This window comes from Prosopis cineraria, unplaced genomic scaffold, assembly GCF_029017545.1.
Source record: "Prosopis cineraria cultivar Desert tree isolate PC_DT_omini unplaced genomic scaffold, ASM2901754v1 PC9, whole genome shotgun sequence".
Classification (NCBI taxonomy): Eukaryota; Viridiplantae; Streptophyta; class Magnoliopsida; order Fabales; family Fabaceae; genus Prosopis; species Prosopis cineraria.
In genome coordinates this window covers 106,277-116,276 of record NW_026555340.1, presented here as the reverse complement: position 1 = coordinate 116,276, position 10,000 = coordinate 106,277, and the positions used below count along the sequence as shown (strand labels likewise).

The following is a 10,000-nucleotide window of genomic DNA, read 5'->3' as shown; positions in this document are numbered from 1 at the left end:
TTTTATCTCACCCCTGTGGTTACATGTTTTTAGGACCAGGAAGTCATCAGGGCAAGGGAAGAGTCTGGTCCAGCTTGAGTTGTGAAGTCGTACACTCTAAGTTTGTGTAAATGAGTTTCCATAGGGTTGCATGCATGTTTTGAATAGAGATTTGTGAAATCTAGCCCGATTATGTATATATGTATTGGTTAAAACAAATGACTATGACTTGTGAATATTGTGTTGAAATGGTTGTTTGTGTTGGTGAATTCTTAGCTAAGAGACAAATTATGATGAAAGGAGTAATTTAGGATTAAGAATATATTGTAAATATGATTGTATATGAATGTTTTGAGAAATAGCCAAGTTGGCTAAGTTATGCCAAAAAATGGCAAAGAGTGTAAAGTTAGTGAATTATGAAAATTGACCGTAAAAGGGTCAAATTTTGATATATGAGTATGGTTGTGTTTAATCATGGTCAATTAGGTGTATTAGACCCTTTTGGACTTGATTCAAGGCCTAATATAGTCTAACGAGAAAAAAGGAATCGATTTGAGTGCTTAGGGGTGCAAAAAATTTCAAAAAAAGTTACTTTTTGCACTCGAGTGTTCAAATTTTGATCAGACTATTAGATCATGTCCAAACATATCTCATTAGTTAGTATACGAGTTAAGCTACATGTGGGCGCTTGAATCACTCCAATCGAATGTCATGTGAAAACAGTATACACCGAAAGTTCATCACTTTTGCTGTCAAAATGATAGTAGAAAATCAGATAGGCATGCCATGGTGCATGGTGACACATGTCGTGGTGTACGAAACAAAAAGGGTGAGTGTGTGGCTCTGTACCACATGCCACGGTACACGTACTACACACCATGGCGCACAGACCATTTCTTAATTTTAATTTGTGATGAAATGCATGATATTAGGGTAGGAATGCTGGTGGGTTATGTCCACTATGTATTAGAGGAGTATATGATTTGCTTACACCATATATTTCTGTGATTATATTGTGAATTGAATGATTTTGCAAAATGAGTCTTTAGCCAAAGATTTTAAAATGAAATTTGATTATTATGATTGATGTGAGTTAATGGTAACACCATAATATTCTCATATATTAAGTGGATATAAAAGGAGGTTACATTTTGATATCAATTTCTTGACTTTCGAGACTTAATTGTTATTGATGCATTCATTTAGATATGGCAACTTATCCTTGTTAATTACTCAACTCTTTCCCTGATGCCCTTTGTGTTTCATATTTTTGTCCTTAGGAAGGGAAAAAAATAATACAGTATGATAGGCACTCGTGCTAGAACTGCAGTGTCTAGACAAGTTGTAGAGGAGGAGTAGGAGCCAGAAGTTCAATCGGTTTAGCCATAAAGGGATAGATGTGATAAGCTACTGGAAGAGCTCAGAGATATAGTGGTTGACATAAGACAAACTATTAGGGATCATGACACGATCCTAAGGGGTAGAGAGCAAGAAGAGAGAGTTGAAGCTCAGAATATCCCAGTACAGGAAACACATAGTAGACTTGGACCATCTCAAAATTCAGGTAGCAAACCAGAGATTCCGAGCATTGATTCATCTATTGATCGTGCTTGGAAGATGTTTGTTCGGTTCAATCCATTGATGTTTGATAGAAGTATAAGGGAAGGTGAAGCAGAATTATGGATAGAGTGAATGGAAACCATCTCTGAGCTAGTAAATGTGCTTTAGAGCAAAAACTAATCTTGGCCACGGTGCCGTTGGTTAGTGCTGCTATAAGGTGGCAAGAATCTGTAAGGCCAACTGGTGGTATTTGGTTGAGCTGGGATGAGTTCAAGAGAGTATTCTTTGATCAACACTTTCTAGTCTCATTAAGAACCAAGAAGGAAGAGGAATTTCATGCTTTCAGGTAAGGAGACTTGGATGAGGAAGAGTTCATAAGAAGATTTAGTGACTTATCAGCTTACTCCATATATCTCCAATATAGTAATGACTCAAAGTGGAAGGTTGAGAGTCGGCAATAGATAGCACTGCTTGATGTGATGACTTATGAGGAGATGTGCCATAAGCTGAGGGTAGTAGTGTAATATTCTCACTCTACTAAACATAATTAACCAATATGGTTCATGGTAATTAAAGATTTAACTCAAAAAGGTGATTATAAAACTTAAGTTCTAATTCAAGGGATCCCAAGTTTTGTAAATAACAATGAGTTTAAAACAATAAAATCCTTTATAACAGAGTAAAAATAAGTTAAGGAAGCATGGGATACCTTAGAAGACTGAAAGAAATCAAAAACGACTCTTATAATGTGTGACAAAGTAATACGTCGTGGCGTGTTACTCAGGCGCCGTGCGCCATGGCATGTTGCATGAAAATTCAATTGATTCTACTGTCATTTGATAGCAGAATTGGGGAACTTTTGACACTCACTGATTCTCTGTCAGATGTCCAAATGACATTATATAGGTGTCTATAGAAAGCTCTTTACATGAACTAGTTAATGGCGTAGGTTTTCACTTTCAAAACAAGTCACATCGGGAAGTTGGACACTCAAACACATTTTAACCACTTTTCCTAACTTTCACACAAAATGGGTGTCCAAAACCCTCAACAAGTGTCAAAAGCTTTTTCTAACACCTGAACCATATCCATTGGACCTAGGACTACAAGTACAACAGTCACAAGCACTAAAACAATAGTATAACAAAAATTTGCTCTTAACCCCATTTTACCAAAAATAAAGGGGGAGATAAATTGTCATTACATTTCACCCAAATCATTCAAAATATATTCAAATCTTCATTTCTACACGTGCACTAGTATTTTGGCCCTATAAACATATATATTTCAACATACACAAATACTTAGGACCTAAAATGCAAATCAGACAATTACAACAACAAAATAGTGCAAGTGAGATAGCATGCAATCTAGAATTGGCAAACATATACCATTACACAAAATAAACTAAGCTAGAGGCATATAAAAAGGAATATGCTAATTCATAGCCTCTTGAGCCAGAGATAGAGCTTGAAAAGTGATAGATGAAAGGAGTGAGTTTAGCCACTCAGTAACTAAGGTTAAACCTATCCTATATAGTTATATATATCAATTACAAGCCAAGTACATGCATATGAAACCAAGCACTTGAAAACATGTTCACACACATATCATAACTCATCTTTTCTCATTAATAACATTTTTGTCTCACATGTATTAGGTACATTGTTACCATATTCTCATATATATGACCATGACCCCTTATTCACGCAATTTGCCATGACTCAACATGTGTGACACATCATATATTTGTATAAGAAATGACCAACCACAACCTTATACCCTCCTTATTTCTTCAGACTAAAACCGTGGGCTATAACGTTGAAGAGGGTTCCATCCGTGTGACTAGACTACCCAAGCTTACCAATTGTGAGGTGTAACTCAGCTAAAGATTACATGACTTACTCTTAGACCACGGCTTCCTCCATTCTTAAATCTCTAGGGAGTCTCATACCCTAGACTATTCTCCTCAGTGAATTAGTAGAGATAGCTAGGTTTTAATCCCTCAACAAACTATGGGACAGTCTCTTGACAAACTGTGGGACAAGGCTATATCCTTGTGCGCTAGAGGGTAGCCTAAATACCATATAGTTTTTCTTTACTCCTAATCCCTAGGCGATCCCTGCCATTAATCATGCCATAATCAATACTCACTCATTTTTATACTTTCATTTTCATTTACTTATTATCACCACAATCACGTTGGGCTAATGACCATGGGATATCCAAGTACACATCAATTTCTTATCTTTCACTTATAACACTTACACCTACTTTTCAATCACAATTGCTCATTTACAACACATTTCAAGCCACAATAACTTATGCACATTCAATTTTTCATATACTTATCGAAACTAGCACATGCTTTTCACATTGAAAATCAACCCGTGTATGCCACACTCACAATAGAAATCAATTTACAATCAATTAATATATAACTATCTAAAGTAGAGTTTTCCTCAGTTACCTCAAACCTTTGAGAGGTCAAAGATTACCCCTCAATCTACTAGCTTCCAAGCTTGAATTTTTCAATCCAATAGGTGACCAAGAGCCAAAAACTACAATCAACTAAGTTGAATTTCATTAATATTACCAATTCAAGTATTTAAACCTCAATCCTCTACTTCTAAATTTCTCAATGTTCCCTCTTCATGAGTTTGAGCCTATCCATTAGGTTTATTATCTATCTTTAATCCCCAATAGCATTAATAAACCATTAAATTTCTATTAATTGCATCACAATCTTCCAACCACCCATAATATATAAGATTTTTGGATATTAGTGGTGCCCAACAACCCAAGACACTAAAAAATTCATTATACTAGGTTTAGATACTCTAATCTACTCCCATTAACTCCATTTGAATCAATAAATTTAGACCCATAACTCATATGGATCGAAAATTCACTACTACTATCAAACTCTAACTATAAACTCATAAATGTGGAAGAGGTGGAGAGATTAAGAAGTATGGTACTTACCTTAGGTGTTTGTAACCTCCAAAATACTCTCAATATTGTCTACTAGCAAACCCTAATATAGCATTGATGTATCTCTCTGTTTTCTCTTTTCTCTTCTTTCATTTTTCTATCTTATTTTTGCCACTGAGATCTGCAAAAAATGGCCATGCACCATGACAGACGCATAATGCATTGCAGTGCATGGCATAGAGAAGTCATCCCTCATATCATAAGTATCTGTGCACTATGGTAAACGATCTCCATGCTGTGACGTATGGCACAGCAATATCAACTCTTCTTTTTCTTCTCCTTTTGATGCTTGAGTCCCTTACCTTAGTACCAAACCCATAATTTAGGCTAAAATACAATCAAATATGCTTATTAGACCTCCCTGGCCAATACCACCTAAACTTACTTAATTACCCTAATTAGGTTTAATAAATCAGGTGATTAAAAACTAGGATGTTACAAGCAGCTAGGCGTGGTAGAGAGGTAGATGCTAGAGGAGGCGAGATAGTATGGGGAGGTTTTCATCTCATTTGGGTCTGACTGGTGGAATCTTAAAGAATCCCAGGTTTAGTATGAGTAGTTCAAGTTCTTATGGTGGAAAAGGTTTCAGTCGAGGATTGCAATCTCAGTCTATGCATAGAGGGTCAATGTAGAGAGGTGGAGATGGGAGAATTAAGCCTCCATAGTCTTCAAGGAAAGCATCGAATGTTCCAACTCTAATTCTGAGTACTAGAAGGATGCCCCAGTGTAACATATATGGCAGATCTCATCCAAGAAGATGTTAGGCTTGCTACAAGTATGGTAAGTTGGGTAATGTATTGAGGCAATACCTATAAGGTAGAGTTGAGGGGATTGAATAGAGATTGATGGTTCCTAGCTGAGTATTCATGGTTATACAGGAAGAGGCCAGAGCATCTCTAAATTTGATTAGGGATATGATTTAGTGACAACACCTTCTGGGTTGTCTAGTATTACAAGTCAAGCTTATCAGAATATAGAGATTCAATTTGAAGATAGAGTTTTCAAGATCAATACGATTTGTATTCCTATAAAAGAAATAGATGTGATAATTGGCATAGATTAGCTAGCAGTCAATAATGCTATGCTTGATTGTGCCCGAAGGGTGGTTTCACTACTAGTGTTGTGTGCATTTGTGGATCCTCAGAGCAACCTAAATTTCTATCGATAGTGAGTGTTGAGAAGTTAATCCAGCAAGTTGTGATGCCTACATGGTATTCTTTGCAGCCAACACAGTGTATGATGGTAGGATCAAGAAGATTGGGGTAGTAAGTGAGTTCCCAAAGGTATTTTCAGAAGACATAATTGGATTACCTCTTGAAAGGGAAGTTGAGTTTTCAATTGATTTGGTTCCTAAAACTAAACCAATATCAAAGGCCCTTTATAGAACATCACCATCAAAATTAGTTAAGTTAAAAAAGCAGATTGAAGATTTGCCAGAGAAGGGATTCATCAGACAAAGTGTATCACCCTGTGGATCACTGATATTGTTTGTGAGAAAGAAGGATGGTAGTTTATGATTGTGCATCGATTACCAGAAATTGAACAAGGTAACTATAAAGAACAAGTATCCTTTACCAAGGATAGATGATCTTTTAGATCAGTTAGCTGGTGCCTTAGTCTTTTCTAAGATTGATTTTAGGTCAGGGTACCATCAATTGAGAGTTAATGCAGTAGATATACCCAAGACAGCATTCAAGACTTGGTATAGCCATTGTGAATTCTTGGTTATGCCATTTAGTTTGACCAATGTACCAGTAGTAGTGTTTTTAGATTATATGAATTGAATCTTTAGGCCATACTTGGATCAATTTATAGTGATCTTCATAGACGACATCCTGATCTATTATGAGAATGAGGAGCAACATGCAAGGCATTTGAGAATGGTACTACAGATTCTGAAAGATAAAAAGTTATATGCTAAGCTTAGCAAGTGTGGGTTTTAGTTGAGAGAAGTGAGATTTTTAGGACACATGGTGTCTATGGATAGAATTTCAGTAGATCTACATAAGGTTAATGTAGTGTTGAAATGGAAATGTCCTAGTTCAGTTAGAGAGATACATAGTTTTTTAGGATTAGCTGGTTATTATCGATAATTTATCGAAAGTTTTCCTATATAGTTTCTTCTTTGACTAAGCTAACTAAAAGATTATCTTTATATATAGGATGACCGATGTGGTATAGCACCAGTGTTGATTATCCCTAATCTAAGATTACCTTATGAGGTATACATGGATGCATCTTTGAAAGGTCTTGGTTGTGTCTTGATGCAAGATAGTCGAGTTATAGCCTATGCTTCATGACAATTGAGGCTACATAAAGAGAACTATCTTATACATGATTTAAAGGTTGCATTAGTTGTGTTTGCTCTAAAGATTTGGTGCCATTATTCTATGGTGCAGTATTTACTGTGTTTAGCGACCATAAGAGTTTGAAATACCTAGTGGATCAAAAGCAGCAGAATATGAGATAGAAGAGGTGGATGGAGCTTCTTAAAGATTATAACTTTAAATTGAAATATCATCCAAGTAAAGCTAATGTGGTTGCTAATACATTGAATCGAAAGAATTTGCATGTAGCAAGTCTAGTGGTGCGAGAGTATAGATTAATGGAGTCTTTTGTTGAGTTGTAGCAAGATGTGCCACTAAAGGCATTAGTTGGTGCCTATGCCACTGAGATTAGCAATGATTTTTGGAAGGAATTGAGAATGGCACAACTAGAGGATGAGAGTCTCTTGAGGATTAAATAAGAGATTGAAGCAAATCAAGCTGTTGATTTTAGTTTTAGTAATGATGGTTTTGTGGTTTATTGAGACAAGATTTGTGTGCCTAAAGATGTTAATATGAGAATAGTTATCTTGAATGAAGCTCACTATAGTAAGTACATGATCCATCCAAGAGCTAAAAGATGTACCAGGATATGAAGTAGTATTGGTGGTGGCCTGGTATGATGAAAGATGTAATGGAGTTTATGACTCGGTGTTTGACTTTTCAAAAGGTTAAGATAGAGCACCAAAGGCTAGTAGGAATGTTACAACTGTTGGATATTCCTAAGTGGAAATGGGAGAGCATTTTCATGGATTTTATAACTAGGTTGCCAAGAACTCAATCTGGACATTATGCCATTTGGTCATAGTTGGTAGACTTACTAAATTAGCTCATTTCTTAACAATTCAAATTAGTGATCCTCTGGAGAAGTTAGCAGAGATTTATATCCGAGAAGTAGTAAGGTTACATGGTGTGCCGAAGAATATAATTTCCAATAAAGATCCAAGATTTACTTCCAAGTTTTGGAGAGCTTTATAGCATGCCATGGGTACTGAGTTGAGATTCAGTGCAATGTATCATCCACAAACAGATGGGCAAACAAACAGACCATATAGACCTTAGAGGATATGTTGAGAGCTTGTGTATTGGTGTTAAAGGTAGCTGGGATAGCCATCTTCCTTTAGTTGAGTTTGCTTACAATAATAATTGCCATTCTAGTATACAAATGGTATCATATAAGGCATTGTATGGGAGAAAATATAGGTCACCTCTTTTTTGGATAGAGTTGACCAAAAAGAGTATGTTGGGATCGAATATTGTGGATTATATGACTTAAAAGATTGAGTTAGTCAGGTAAAAGTTATTGATAACTCAAAATAGGCAAAAGAGTTACATGAATAGGTGTAGAAGGCCGGTAGAGTTCCTGATGGGAGACCATATGTTCTGAAGGTTTCACCAGTAACAAGAATAAGGATGTCAATAAGAGCTAAGAAATTGACTACTAGATTCATTAGTCCTTTCAAGATCCTAGAGAGAATTGAACCAGTTGTCTACAGGATAGCTTTGGCACCATAGTTATCAGGTGTGCATGAAGTGTTTCACATGTAACAGCTTGAGAAATGTCAACTTGATCCTTCACATGTGATAGAATAGGAAGAGATTTAACTCAAAAAGAATTTAACCTATAAGGCTGAGCTAGAACAAATAATAGATGTAAAAGAGAAGCAGTTAAGGAACGAGACCATACGATTATTTAAAGTTTTCTGGTGAGGCATGGCTCCTGGTGATTCTACTTGGGAGACAGAGGATACAATAAGGCAACAGTATCCTCACTTATTTCCTAAGGCATATATTTATGTCTTTTTATGAATTTTGGGGGTAAAATTCTTAAAAGGAGGGGAAAATGTAACATCTTGAATTTTTTAATCTCAAGTTTAGTAGTTAATCAAAGGAGGATAGTAATTAGTGTGGGATTATAGATTTGGATGGTTTCTTGATGATTTGACTTGTTAGTGTGTTATATGAAAGATTTGGGTGACAGGAGTGTGTTTGGGGTTGAAGTAAGTACGCGTTGTGAGAATAAATCTCACTATGCCATGTGTCCGCGCTTGTGCTGTATGCGTTGTGATGCATGGACCAAAATTGCCTTCATAAGTCATGAAATTTCAAAAATTTCAAAGGAGTAAAATTGAGAAAACATATGAGAGAGGAGAGAAGAAGGGCTGAGAAGGTAAGTCAAGCCATTTTGGAGCTGTGGAATGTGATTTGGATCAATAACTTCTCAGGTAAGCTATGTATAACTCTTACCTTCCATTCTACACAAATTTCTTTGAAAATAAGTTATAGGAAAATTGAATCAATGAAATTTGAAGGGTTTGATTCTTGCCTAATAGTAATGAAAAGGTTACTGGGAGTTAAATTAGAGATTTATAACTAATTTAAAGCTAACAGTAGAACTTCGAACTCGTAGGCTCAATTTTAGCCCATAGAGAGAGAAAGTTAGGGTAAAAATTTAATTTGAGAAAATAAGATCAGTTGAGGTATTGTAAAGTAGTAATTGGGTAGTTATGGATTTAGAATAGATAAATGAAAAAGAGTTTACAGATGAATATAGCCCTAAGTAGTAAAAATGAGTTTTTGGTTAAATGGACTAAATGACTAAAATATGCCAAATGTGTTCAGATTGGCATATTGGACGCGTTACTAGAGGAAGGAAGCTTGGGATAAGCTTGTGTGATAGTTGAAATCCACAGGTAAACTTTTCTAATGACAAAAGGGTTGAGGTAACTAAAAACTTTTTTGTTTGACTATTTGTTGTAACTATATGTTTAGTATACTATATAGTGCATAAAATAGTTTTAAACAGAGCATTGGTGATTGTTGTGTGAAATTGCTTTAGTAGTTGAAATAAAGCATTGAAATGCATGTTTTGTAATGTAGAGTATCTTATATGTATATGATATGTGTAAGAAGTATGTGAAATGGTAAATGAGACCCGTGAATGGTTTAGGAAAGCATGATCATATGGGTAGGAATTCAGCTGAGTGTATGAGATAATAAGGACCATATGGCAAGGTTTCCTTAGTACTCGTTAGGGTGCAGTGTTGGAAAGATTTCTCCTTAGTACATTGTAACATGCGATTATTGTAGAATATCTCCTTAATGCCTATTGAGGTGCGGTGTTAGAGATAAGAGACTCCTTA

The 10,000-nt window shown here is 35.7% G+C and overlaps 1 pseudogene; it reads right to left on the bottom strand.

The window, feature by feature from the left end:
* The window catches only part of LOC129320354 (uncharacterized), a 14,996-nt pseudogene that overhangs the window by 946 nt on the left and 4,050 nt on the right, over positions 1-10,000 (bottom strand).